The following is a 12,608-nucleotide window of genomic DNA, read 5'->3' as shown; positions in this document are numbered from 1 at the left end:
AATTAGAGGAGAACATGGTTACTGTCCAATTTAGCCCTCCTCCCTCCTGTCTGCCCCCCCTACCCCTTGTAAGAGACAAAAGCCTTCGTCAGCTGCAGGGTTGCGTTATGAATTTCAAGCCATCCACTCATATCCTGGGAAAGGAAGAAATTAGGGAGAGAGCCAATGTAGAAAACAGAGGTATTTGCATGGTGTGTGTGTGTGTATGCATGTGTTTGAAAGAGAGATGCTCAAAAGAGAAAAGAGAACGGGGAAGGTGTTGAGTTATTTTATGTGGGATGAATGGAAAAAGAGTAACACGCAAGGGTTAAATGGACTCACTTAGGCTAAAAGTACCATATGTGTTTAACCTCTTTTACACCCGATTCTATCGGTGTGATTATATAAGTGAAGTTATTTTCCTGAGAAACTGAGACTTCCATGTTTGTTTCCAAAGCAGGCCACCATGAGCTCTGCCAAAACCCCTTTTTTTTCCTCCGCTTGGACCTCTCACTCACTCTTTCTCTTCCTTTTTATTGTGTTTGTTGTTTTATGGAGGGGTTAGATGCGGTCCAGATTGCTGTTGCCAATAGAGACTGTCTCAGTTCACCTCCAGTTGCTCGCCACTCCATTCATAAACAAATCACTCCAGCTCGGGTCCTCTGAGCTGCTACCAAAGAACAACAAGCAGAACCTGTATTTTGAAGTTTTCTCCCTCTGTCTTTTCTCTTTCTCCGTTCACTCCTCTTTTTTTTTTAAACTTCCCTCTATTGCTGTTTGCTCAACTCCCACTCACAATTCCTTCCCTCCTCTTCCTCTCCACTTCACTCTTACTCTAGCTTCAGCAGGGCCGGACCACTGTCTCCCTCCTCTGTGTGAATCTGTCAGGGAAGCAGTGTGTATGTGTGTGTGTGCGCATGCCACTTCTTTTTAAACTTACAGCACTCTTTTGGAGCGGTGGGCAGGCTTTTTCAGAGTGTGAGAGAGGAGAGGAGACCCCCGTGGTGCTGTGATTTGACTAAACAAACAGCCGGGCTTCAGAGCAGTACCTCCTCCTGCATACTCCCGGGACAGCAGAGATTAACCTCAGACTCTGAACATCTGAGGGATCTATACATCTGAGGCAGCAGCCCCTGTAGAGACGACCAACTGGAAACCTCTCCTCTGATTTCAGAAGGAGGAGACCGACTGCTGGCCGGCAACCTCCTCGGACAGAGAGGGAAGACTTGTCTGTGCTTCTAGGATCACTCTGAAGGTAAGAGGTCTTATCTCTCTGTCACTGTCAAGGATTTTACTTTTAGTCACGGCTGCTTGGCAGCTGTTGGCAGAAGTGAAGATGAACTGGTGAAAATTCGTTTAGCCTGAACGGGAAGCCTACTGTGACAGATTGAATTTCATAGCTGTCCGTCTCAGAGAGGATGCACCTCATCTGTACAGCACTGGGCTGCTGCTCCATTTGATTTGAACTGACAAATGATCTAATTGAAGACAAAACAAATGCCTGATTCAACACGAGTCTGTTTCGTTGGTGTTATGTTGCTAGTAAGAGGTGATGTGTCTCTGTTGCTGGTATTTGTCACCCACATACTTGAATGTGTACACACCAGGAATTACAATGTGAAAGAGTGTGAGCAACCTGTTCAAACATCAACATGGCAACGACGGCTTGCATCTCTGCACATAGACACCTTTTCATTCTTTACACGGCGCAACTTTAACAATGTTTATCTTCTCACCGAGGGAATACGTTTGACAAGGTACCCCGGGGTCTCGCACACACACAAACACACACACACACACACAGTGGGCTTTATAGCACAAGCTGTTTGTATGCGCTCCACTTTGTGCTTCACTGCTAAAGGGCTTGTTTATACAGCTCTCTTCAGTCACCCTGAGTGAACCGGCGGTCCTCACCGCTATGACCATCAGTCTTTTTCCTCCCCTAACAGGATCAGTCTTCTCTGCATTGCTACATGGAGGAACTCATTGAAAAGCTGTGTCTGTGAAGTGGTATCAGACCTGGCATCAGTCACTGTCACTAACATCTTCTGGATCTTTTAGAGATAACACATACCGGCTTGAATTTACAGCTTAATGCCTCGGTCACCCTTTTTAAAATGCAAATCGCTCATAAAGATGTGATTCGGTGTGGTGTGGTGTGGTGTGAGGAACGCAGAGCCGGGCAGACATAAACAATCGACTGAATCATCTCCTCTCATTTATCACAGAAGAAGGGTTTAGTACCTGGGATGAGTTACATTATAGCAATGTGAGCTATTTTATGGCAGACACATGTGTCATGCATGTCTTTTCACTCAAACCCGCCATATGTTTGGCACCTGAAAGCCTCATGGCTTCCCTGCTATGTGTAGTGGCTGCACTGTGAAGTTGTTGGGTCAATTAACTCCACATCCATCTTCTTTAAACAGATGACCTCTCTGATATGGGGGCATCTGAATGAGCATAAGCTGTAATCAAAACATTGTTGTGTTTTGTGTCTGCTGCTCTCCTCCTCTACAGTCAAGAGTTGCCTTCTGAAGTTTTTGATCTTCTCCGGCTCTGTGGATATTTCGGTCCAGGCATTGTATAGTACTGTTGTTGCAGATGAGCTCTCGGAAAATTGCATGCATGTCATACTTTTACCATCAACGGTATTAGACGGTGTTGCATTCATGTCATAGTTTTACCCTCAGCTGGATGTCTCCTGCTGAACACTTCACAGCCTCACCTTAAAAACAGTGGATATACTCTGACAACTCTTTATAGCATGGATTTGTAAAACAGAGTGAAGTTTAATTTGTCTCCTGACCGTTGGGGATTTTTCTCCCTGTGCGTCAGGCTGCTGGTATGTACTACAGCAGAGCTCCTCTCCCCGGCCCTGATGCAGCGCGGCCCAGTCGGCTCCACTCCCATGGCCCAGACCTAATCCTTTGTCATCAGCTGTTTCCTGACTCTTTGGGCCCTCCACATGCCAGCCGCGCTGAGAAAATGTGCTTCACATTATGACCATGCAGAAAACATGCCAGAAGTCTGATTCGGCTCACATGTGCCGATATGTAGCGGCCTGAGCTCGACAGTGAGTTTTGAAACACGTTGATCCCATTCTGTCCGCTTGTGATTTATCCTCTGTGAGCTGAACACACAGCTGTTCAGCAGTCGCGCCCTGACAACTAGTGTGACGTTGTTTAGATATGGATGAAGTTTAGAGTTTAAAAAGTCATTCAGAGCACTCAGACATGTTATCACGTGATGATATGTATTGATGAGTGCAAGTTGGGTGTTTTTTTAGATAGAACAGTCTATGACTCAGTTGCTTATTGGCTGATTCATAATTCATCCCTCATACTTTCAGACTGAGCTGTTGTTTCTTTGGAAGTCTATCAGTCTCATGCCCTTGCCTTGCCTTTAGGTCACTGCCTCTTTAATGTTGTACTTAGACTCGTATTTGAGTCATATAGCTTTAATGAAGAGCACTAAGTGGTGCTGCATACAGCATCCTGTAAGGCTGCCCGTCCATCTGGCCTCCCCCTTGTTCCCTCCTTCTTTCCCTCCCTCCCACTCACACAGAGCTGACAGGCAGCTGCATCTCATCTTCAGCCAGAGACTTCAGCCACTCCTACAGGACGACTCCTGGAGGAAATGTTTCCTTTTGAGTAATAATGCTAGACTTTACGGGAACAGTGTTAAAATGCACAGAAGTGATTTTCAAGATAAATTCTCTATGAGGATCTCCATTTCGTGATAATTTATACTTCTACTTCACTGTAGTTCATGCAGAAATAATTCTTTATACTCCACTACACGTCCTCTATTGGCCAACTAACTTGCTATTTTTCAGATTAATATTCATTAAAAAAAAACTGCAAAACCAAAATCTGTTTATGTTTCCAGGCCACTTTGAGTCAAATCTGATCAAACCATGCCCACACAGTCCTGCCTGTAATCATAATCAAGTGTTAAATGCTTAATAAATGACAACCAAGGCCCTAATCACACAGAAAGTGTTTTGTAGGTTGCAAAATGCGTAGCACCCTGCACTGCCTTTGTTTTTAAATTCAGTGACACTAGTTAAAAAAAACACTAGCTGCACCTTTTTTTGTTGCCAGGCAACCACCTCATTAGGGAGGGAGTGCCACCAGTTGGTCCAGGAGCTTCGCCTTGATGATGGGTGTTTCAAGGCATATTCTGGGATGACTCAGGCGCAGTTTGACAACCTGCTGTCTATCGTCAGACCTAGCATAACAAAAATGAAAAAAACACTAAATACAGGGAGTCCATTGGTCCTACCAAGCGACTGAGCACCACCAGTTTCTCCCTCATCGTTAACCAACTGTAAACTTTTGGCCATGACCACCACACAAGGCCCGCCTCTCAAATCATCTGATTGGACAATGGGAAAAAGGTGGAGATGATGTGAGCGCTTCTCCGCTCTGAGTTGAAGTTTTTTGAAGTTGAGGAGTTTAGAGCGCTCCAGCAAAAACGCCAGGCGTCTAGGGCGCAGAAATACGAGGTACGTAGCAACGCAAAAACAGGGAGTAAAAAGATTCATTCTCATTAAAAACAATTAAAAAAAACCCACCTCCTGCTGAAAATGTTTTCTGTGTGATTAGGGCCTAAGTGTGTTTTTTCTGACCTTTAACTTGAGTACTACTTATTCAGCCATAAATATTTTATGTTATAAAGAAAATCATACCTACTAGCACAACCTAAAGGGATACTTTGCCAGTGTTCAACTATCTTTGTATCATAGCATTGTGGGTAGTATGTGTAAATAAACTGTGGTAACAGCTCCCAAATCTCTCAGCTCATCTCTCAGCTCATATCCACCACATGATTTTTACAGGCTGCTGCTCAAACTACAGATTGTACCTCCTCACTTTTGTATTCCCGCCACCATGAACATGCCCCACCCCCACCCCCAAAGTTCACAAACTCAGACCAAAACTAACTAAACCAAGATTCTGTTACTGTGTTGCCTGTTGTGTGTCTAAATGGTTTCCAGAAACATACTGAAGCTTACTGACTGCAATTCAAGATTGTTTACTATCAGTCGGCCACCATATTGTGTCCTGTAGAAAAAACAGTCAAACTTGTATTATGTCACCCACCAGTGGGAGCGCTTATTGGTCAGATGGAGCACAGTGCATTCTAGTGGTTGTAGGTTTTCTACTTCTTGAGCAAAAGTGAATGCCACATCCCTTTTCCTCTGTTTTATTTGATCATGTAGCAGCATTTTCAAAAGTATTTGTGTCTTTCTATCACATAGACTGCACAGTTTTATGAAAAGATCATCTTTCCAGCTGTGAAATACTTTTTTAAAGGTCGCTAATTAACACAGTATGTCTAGTTTGTTTACAAATGACAGTTCAAAATTCCCCCTGTTTCTAGTCTTTGCGCTAGGCTAAGCTAACAGGCTGCTGGCTCCAGCTTCATATTCATGATACAGACATGATTCTCAGAAAGAAAGTAATTCCCAAAATGCTGAACTATTCCTATAAGATTGGGAGCCAAGTTGTCAGGGGCTTTACGTAATATTTTAAACTTGGACCTGCTTGTAGTAGAATGCTGGGGCTTCACTTCCTTTACGCAAATCAGGGATTTGACTACTTCCTCCGCTCCCTGTACAGGTCTAACAGAAAAATCCAGATTTTCAGCAGGAAGTTTTGGTCTCCATCAGATTATTTTAAAGCCCCACTCTTTCTCTCTGGAGTTTGTGCTGTCCTCAGTCCAACAAAAACATGCTGGATTTGGTGATACAGTGCAGCGAGACAGGAGGACCAAGAAAAACAGCCTTTGCTTTTACAAGATACAAATATTTCACACAATGGAAAATGGAGACTTGTTTGGTTTTCTCTCAGTTTGTTTTATGATTATGTGCTGCTTTTCAGAGTTAGTGGTCACACTGTTGTGAGCTACAGTGAGATTTATATTCATCAATGGTATTCCCTCTGATTTGTCAATACTCATGCACAGAAATCAATACCCGAAAGAGCTGCTCCAACACTGTTTTGCTGTAAACATCGAAGATGAAAGCCAAAACTGCACACACTGTAGAAATTATCACCCAGATTGATGCTTCTCTGTCACTATTTTCCCTCCGATTGCCCTTCCTTTCAACATTATCGTGTTCAGGGAAACAAGTGGAATTTAAAGCCAGTCGGGCCTAATTGTATTCAGCTGTTTCTGCCTTTTTTTCTTTTAGGGGGGTGTGGGTGTGGGTGTGTCAGAGTGGAGGGACTGGAAATGTGTGTGGGAGTCCTTCACTTCTCACAGGGCAGGTTGGGGGGCTTATACCGTCAAGTGCGGCAAAAAGGAGGGTGCAGAGGTCTCAGAAGAAAAAAGTGGGAGGATGTGGTGCTGCTTATGCTAGCAAATACATCTGATATCCCTGTATTCCCTCTGAGCAATGTGAATTTGCTGGGAGTGGGACAGAGTGCATGCAAAATTACAGCCTAGCTGCAGCAATTCAAAGATTTACTGCTCAAGAAAAGGGAAAAAAATGAGCTGCTGTAGTTTTGACATCCTAATTATTTTCCCTCATTTAGGTTCCCAAATGAGTAGAAAATTAGATCATTAAACTGATATCAAACACTAGCCACATCTGAGGCTGTCATTTCTACAACCGTCAGTTTTACCCAGAAGCCCTTTACTTCCCCCCACCGCCACTACAAACAGCATTTACAACTCTGTTTGAAAGGGAGCAAACCAAAATCCACAGTTTCCCAAACATGTGTTGCCTCAGCATGACTGCAGAGTCACATTGGTTGCTGAGGTGAGACCACTCACAGTCACTGTGTCCTAATGCTGAACTGAATAAAACCAGAAGGAGAAGGGAAGGGACTTTTTTGAAAGTGCATCAGAATCTGATAACGCAAACTTGAGATGTCTTTAGTGCTGCTTCAAGCTCTACAGTTACAGGAAACAAGCTGCTTTTTGCTGATACAGAAGATTTCAAAGTCTTATGTCCAGCTGTGTAACTGCATCTTCTTGTTGGGGATCAGCACAAATGAGCCAAATCTAACTAAATATAGCTCTTTCTGTTAGCCACTACATGCAGCAATCGCAATGAAAACGTAAGCTCTCTTTTCAGCATCAATATGTTCTAAGAACAGTTACTCAATTTGACACAGACACTGGAGTTTCTGGAGTGTAGAAATGTGTGGGATATATGTGATGGATTCTTTAGAAGAAAAAAAAGCTTATAATGATGAAACCACAGAGACTTATCACCTGACCCTGCAGCTCATAGATCTACAGAGTGTTTTAGCATCTTGGAAACCGAATTAGCACATAAATCTTGACGTAGGCGACATCAGTGGTTCTCAACCTTTTGCATGTGAAGGACCCCTTCATTAATAAATCTGAGGTCATGGGCTCCCATTTGATAAGATTTTGCTTCAAGGACCTCTATCTGAAAAGACTGTGGTTGTTGGATATGATTTAGACCAGAATTCCATAGTTGTCAGCTACAGTTGAGGATTTAACCCTGTAGAAGGTGAAAGCTGGGGGTCCACAAACCCCTAGTCTCTATATACAGACTCTACATTCAGTGAATGTAGAGTCTGTAGGCAAACCCCGGAGATCTTGCCTCTGGAAGAAGAGCGGAAGAGCCCTGGTTTCCAGTTGTAGGCTGTTTGTGGTCCATGTGATATTGACCAATCACAATTGAGCCGGCTGCAGTTGTTGCCAGGTTAAACGGTCCGTGCGGTGAACTAACGAGGCGGAACATAATTGGCGTCACTGCAAACTCTGAATCCATCGCAATGGTTCAGCATATTTACTTATATATAAACGGAAGTCAGAAACGGAAATTCGCCTCCTCCGCACAAATCAAACCGGAATGCCAAAAAATCAGGGGTCTGCCCCCAGAGGCTGTATCGCCATCCGCTGGAAGTCAGACGCTGAATACAGCCAATGGGTTCCAAGAATGACAAACCCCTGGTGGAGAACCACTATAACAGGAGGATTGTGAAGTTTCAACTGTACCACCATCAAGATTCATCATTCATTCATCTTGTTGCATCAAATCCCAACCAGTTCTCAAATACTGATGCTTTATAAAACCCCTTGTCTGATACTGATGCACAAAGTCTGACGCTCAGGCTTTCAACTACAATGTAAACCCAATCATGTCAATATTTGATGCTCAGAGAACTGACATAGAACTGTTTAAAGATTGAGATAGTCTGTGCAGGGAGGAGGTCAGGGTGGATGGATGGATGGGTCAACAAAGACAGGACTTTCACCCAAGAGACAACAGTCGATGTCATTTTAACCCAAGCCATAATCTTTCCCTAAACCTAATCAAGTACCTAACCTATCACGGAAGTTTATTTTGAAAAGACACATCAGGTAACGAGCAGAAAGTGACACGCCCAAAACTGATGCACCATAGTTTGAAGTTTAGGGCCATTAACCTGTATTGTATTAAGCTGCTGTATTTGACAAGTTGGGAGCACAGACTGTATAATGAAGATGGACGACATGACAGCTCCCTAGAAGTGAAGCCAAAACATCTCAGTCACCCCCTGGTGGCTGGTTGCAGTATAGGTCATAAACCCCACCTCCTCTATGTTAGTGGATGGGACATGGGCTAAACTAAAACATCAAAGTACACTTCAAATAAGCTTTTCCCAAAGATGGTTTTGTCACTTTAGTTACTTCTAATCATACTGGTAGTTAAGTTTTCTTTTTCCTGATAAGTTTGGTTTTAATTGGTTATTTAATGCTATGAAAAGGGGATGTGACATTATGATTGACAGCTGTATTTGCCAACTTATTACTCGAGATCAGTGGTGCTGCTCACCACTGGTCAAACAGTGATACTGCGGAGACTGCTATTGCGCAGATTCGGGTTTTCTGGTGGAGATGCACTGTCCATCTTTATGTACAGTCTTTGGTTGGAGGTGAGAACTAGCTTCGTATTCTTCTGCATTGGTTTGTCACCCAATTAGTGCCACAACAACAAAGACAGTGAATACAAAATTGAATACAGTTCAGACACGAAAAGTGATTACAAAAGTGAAAACAGGCCAGTAAATTAATTGTTGTCAGGGGATAAGGGGACAAGGTTGTGTTTGTGATTAGCGCCACGCTTGATGCTGCCAACTCCTCACAGTCATGGGTGGAAGCATTAATTGGCATTTTCTGGGCATTCGTTTAAAATTTGATCAACATTTGGATGGAAACTTGTGTTAAGTTCACAGCATGTTTCCATTGCCCCACAAAGTAACAAAAAGACTTTATAATTGCAGCTTTAAACATGGCACATATGGCGCGGAGAGTGTTTTAACAAAACAATCAGATCTGTGTAGCACTGATAGTTCTTCGTAAACAGAAATGCCTGAGAGCTCACAAGGAAGATGTGCAACTGTCTTCCGCTGTTCTTTTACAAAATGAAAGATGGATAATTATGACTCAGACACAGACTCCATAAGCAGACTGCACACATTTTCTGTTTACTCTAACTCACATATTCTGACCGCATGTTGATGACATGTGTGCTGTCTTAGCTGAAACTGCCTTTTACTCATGCGCCTGCGGTTTATCATTATTACAGCTCTGGTAATGTACCATATGTGTCTTAGCCATGTTGGGGGACAGCGAGGCCGCCTGGGGTGGGTGCAGTGCATCATGGGTCTGCTGCCAAGGGACCAGAAGGTTCTCCTCAGGGGGATTTGTCCGTCCAAGAGGAGTGATAAAAATGGAGGTTTGTTTTAACAAAGACACACTGGGTCATTTTTTTCCCACAGTGCTCGCCAAAGTCAGAGATACATCAAGAAAACTTGACATCCTTCTAAAAACTAAAAAAGAAGAGTCTGGCTTGTACATTTATCGCGCACTGCGGCTATTCTAGTGACATGATTTACTACAAGTCCTGATAAAGTGGTCAGTGATATAATTGTTTGCATTGGAAAGAAGTGACTACTAAATTGGAGATGTTTGTTTTGCAGATCACAGCTTCCTGTACACTTCAGCAGAGTAAACATCACCGTCTGTGATGTAAGACTGTGCGTGCGCTCCCTCTGCTGCCCCCCTGCTTTTGATGTGGTGTTTCCTATAAATTGTATTCTGCGCGTCTGCATGCTCCCTTTGTATTCTTTTCCACTGTCTGGTGCTGTGTGCAGCGTTGTTGTGGTGTGTCAATGGTTTGTCACGCTTTGTCATTGGTCTAATTGGTCTGTTTTTGCTTGATGGTTGTTGTTTTCTGTTTGTTTGTTTCTCTCTTTGTTCTTGTTTTTTTCCTCATTCCTGATTGTGAGTTTACATCTTTTCTGTGCAGCTTGTTATTTAGAGCATTTTGTTTTCTCTTTTGTAGAAGTTTCATGATGTGCAGTTTGTCCTCTTCTCATTGTGGTATTGCATTGAGTATTTGGTTAGTGTTTGTGGTGGTCTGCTGTGTCACTGATGCATCACAGCCTTACACCCACACATGGCCAGAAAATTTCCCCATGCAGGAAGTCAGAGCTCTCCAGCTGCACTTTGGCAAACTTTTTGGACATCTTTCTCTCTTTTGTTATAGATTACACTTTCCCCCCCGCCTTATAAATGCAAAACACCCCCCCTTGGGACACAGTCAAGCAAACAGTTGGCTACAAATGTGGTTCGCAAAACCGTTCCCACCTTATCCAGGACTGCTTCATCACTGCCAGATGTTTAACTGAAACATGCAGCTACAGTATATATATAGATAATCCCTGAAGTGGGATTACAGGCTGCTGTGGGGCTGTGCGTAGGCTGCGTGCGCCCCGCTGAGGTCGATTTTTACATTCTTCCTCATTAGCCGGTGACACTTTGAGTGTAGCCGCGTTGTTTATAAAACTCATGAGGGGTCAATCAGCCACCAAATTCCCAGCATCTGTGGGAAAACATATACAGTGGGATAACAGTTTATCCGTCATAGTGATTACCGCGCCATCACTTGCGTAAACACTGTTTGTTTTTGACCTCCACAATCATTGTGGGTATTCCTTGTGGAAGATTAAAAAGACAACAATAAACATCTGTGTTAGAAAAATGTTTTTCTTTTTTTTTTTTTTTGAAAAAAAAAAAAGAAAGAAAAATGTTTTTCAAAACCTTTAAATCATCTTTAAGACCCTCCACAAGATCCTCAGACTGAGAGCCACTTGAGTTAACTTGACTTATTGGACATTGTGGATGTTTCTTACTGTAAATTGCCTCAAACACCACTCTGTTGTTTGTAAGGTTCAAACAAAGAGCTACTCTTTGTTTCAGGGGTCCAACTGCTCCCAAGGATTTTTATTTAGCGGGGAACAAAGTTAATGAAATGCTGCCAAACACTCTTGGCAGATTCACCAGTGTCCTGACCCTTTTTAACACTTCACTGTGTGTATATTCCCTCTCTTGCACAAAGACCTGACCACGACAGAGATTAGCACAAAACCAGCTATGTTTGCAACTGCTCTTAGATCTACCCTTAAGTGTCTCCTCGCACCAGGACTATGACTTTGATGTTAGTGTTGCATGTTCTTAAATCTTGGATAAATCTTGCCATAGTGTTCACTCTTTTTGAAGTGGTCCACTGGCTCCCTTTGGTCCTCTGATCCCAGTCAGCACATCCTATCCTGAGGGTCAGATTCTTTCCCCGTTAAAAGTCAACATAGAACCTCATCATGTTGCAGTAGCCAAACATTACTTTTCCGTCCATTTCAAAGACCCCCCAAAAATAAGATTTAAGATCAGTTTTCTGCTGATCTCAGATGTACATTCATATCCTGCAGTAGCCCTAGCGTAGCTCTTTGGCTTGTTTCAGCAGAAACAGCACCAGCAGCAGCAGCCAGTCACAATAACATTTGTTAGTCCTCATGCTGCCAAGTGACACATGCCTTTGGCGTTGCTGCGTTTAGCTGTTGTCGCTCAAAGTCATCATCCCTGACACTGAGGTTGCTGGTTCTCGTAAGCACTGATGTATGGCTTCCTCAGTGGACCGTCCCTTGTTGCTGCTCGCTTGGGCCTCTCGGGATAAGGTGACCTCTCCTGCTCCTGCCGTCATCACCAGCAGGGTCCCAAGTGTATCAGCGGCCCTGGGAAAGTTCCAGAGGAATACTGTGGGAACGTGAACTGTACACAGACTGCAGTGACAAAAATGGGAAGGGGGGGTTGGTGTGTTTGTGTGTGTGTGTGTGTGTGTGTGTGTGTGTGTGTTTGTAGATAGTGGGTGAATAAGTGTAATACAGCGTGTGCCCATGTGAACACTGTGTGTGCTTTAGCGCATGCATTATGCACCAGTAAGGATGTGCGTATGTGCACATGTGTGTGAACTATGACAGAAAGGAAAAAAAAAAAGTATCTCTGTCTGTTTCTCCTTCCCCCGTTTTTTATTAGAACCAGGAGGCCGGGGGAGGAAATGGACCAGTCATGTTTTTGGAGCAACTCAAGTTTTGGGAGCGGAAGTGCCAAAGGCTGTTAATTTAGAGAGGCAACGTGTATCTCTGGTTTGAGTAACTGGCTTTGGGTTAGTCATGGAACTTCTTGTACCCCACCGCCACTGCCAAAGTGCTTTTTTCACATCTTTTATGCCTTGAAATAAAAAAAAACAACAACCTGTAACTGTGATACACTTTAATAGATACACTCTTAAAGGATGGTGTTGCCAAACGTTTGATAAA

At 43.4% G+C, this 12,608-nt stretch overlaps 1 protein-coding gene across 2 annotated transcripts in view; it reads left to right on the top strand.

The window, feature by feature from the left end:
• The first annotated feature begins 995 nt into the window (after positions 1–995).
• pdgfrb (platelet-derived growth factor receptor, beta polypeptide) overlaps positions 996–12,608 on the top strand; it is a 33,968-nt gene continuing 22,355 nt past the window's right edge. Inside the window, exon 1 of one of the 2 annotated variants that reach the window (XM_033632890.2) lies at positions 996–1,234. The gene's annotated coding sequence lies outside the window, so the exon portion shown is untranslated. The remainder of the gene's footprint in view (positions 1,235–12,608) is intronic. The other variant, XM_033632888.2, reaches the window with a different exon arrangement.

Source organism: Epinephelus lanceolatus, chromosome 7, assembly GCF_041903045.1.
Source record: "Epinephelus lanceolatus isolate andai-2023 chromosome 7, ASM4190304v1, whole genome shotgun sequence".
In the NCBI taxonomy this organism is placed as follows: Eukaryota; Metazoa; Chordata; class Actinopteri; order Perciformes; family Serranidae; genus Epinephelus; species Epinephelus lanceolatus.
This window is presented reverse-complemented; position numbering and strand designations above follow the sequence as displayed.